The sequence below is a fragment of the Gigantopelta aegis genome, chromosome 14 (assembly GCF_016097555.1).
Source record: "Gigantopelta aegis isolate Gae_Host chromosome 14, Gae_host_genome, whole genome shotgun sequence".
Taxonomy (NCBI): Eukaryota; Metazoa; Mollusca; class Gastropoda; order Neomphalida; family Peltospiridae; genus Gigantopelta; species Gigantopelta aegis.
The window spans coordinates 58,273,897-58,275,054 of NC_054712.1; positions in this window are offsets into that span (position 1 = coordinate 58,273,897).

A 1,158-nucleotide genomic window follows, 5' to 3' on the forward strand; every position below is an offset into this window, starting at 1 on the left:
AAGATAGAGTAACAAATGGTCCCGTAAATATTTATTCAGAGGTCAAAAGATCAAACTTTTTTTACCGGCTCCTAAAATCATCGCCATTTTGAGTTCAAACCTCTCTAATTTTTGTAAAATGTAGTATATCAAATTTTTTAAACTATTTTTGCAATTTCTAAGTGCATGGAAGAGGGAAATAACATATTTAGTTAATATGTTCCGATATAAAATATATAATAGCATGGTTTTTGTGCTATGGCGCATTCTCAGAATTTCCGCAATTTAAAAGGACTATCCTGAGTTTGCAACCATTGTAACATGTTTCCAAATAATAAATCATATTTTAACAACTACTGTGCCACCGTAAATACAGTTTATTGTTTGTAAAACCATTTTCTGTATATCGAATGAGTTTCTGGTCGCCATAGTGTTTGTAAAATCACTTTCTGTATATTGAATGGGTTTCTTTCTGTATATCGAATGGGTTTCTGGTCGTCCTAGCGTTTGCAAAAACACTTTCTGTATATCGAATGGGTTTCTGGTCGTCCTAGTGTTTGCAAAATCACTTTCTGTATATCGAATGGGTTTCTGGTCGTCCTAGTGTTTGCAAAATAACTTTCTGTATATCGAATGGGTTTCTGGTCGTCCTAGTGTTTGTAAAATCACTTTCTGTATATCGAATGAGTTTCTGGTCGCCATAGTGTTTGTAAAATCACTTTCTGTATATCGAATGGGTTTCTTTGTGTATATCGAATGAGTTGATGGTCGTCATAGTGTTTGTAAAATCACTTTCTGTATATCAAATGGGTTTCTGGTCGTCCTAGCGTTTGTAAAGTCACTTTCTCTATATCGAATGAGTTTCTTTCTGTATATCCAATGAGTTTATAGTCGTCCTAGTGTTTGTAAAATCACTTTCTGTATATCGAATGGGTTTCTGGTCGTCCTAGCGTTTGTAAAATCACTTTCTGTATAGCGAATGCGTTTCTGGTCGTCCTAGTGTTAGTCCTAGTGTTTGTAAAATCACTTTCTGTATATCGAATGGGTTTCTGGTCGTCCTAGCGTTTGTAAAATCACTTTCTGTATATCGAATGCGTTTCTGGTCGTCCTAGTGTTTGTAAAATCACTTTCTGTATATCGAATGAGTTTCTGGTCGTCCTAGTGTTAGTCCTAGTGTTT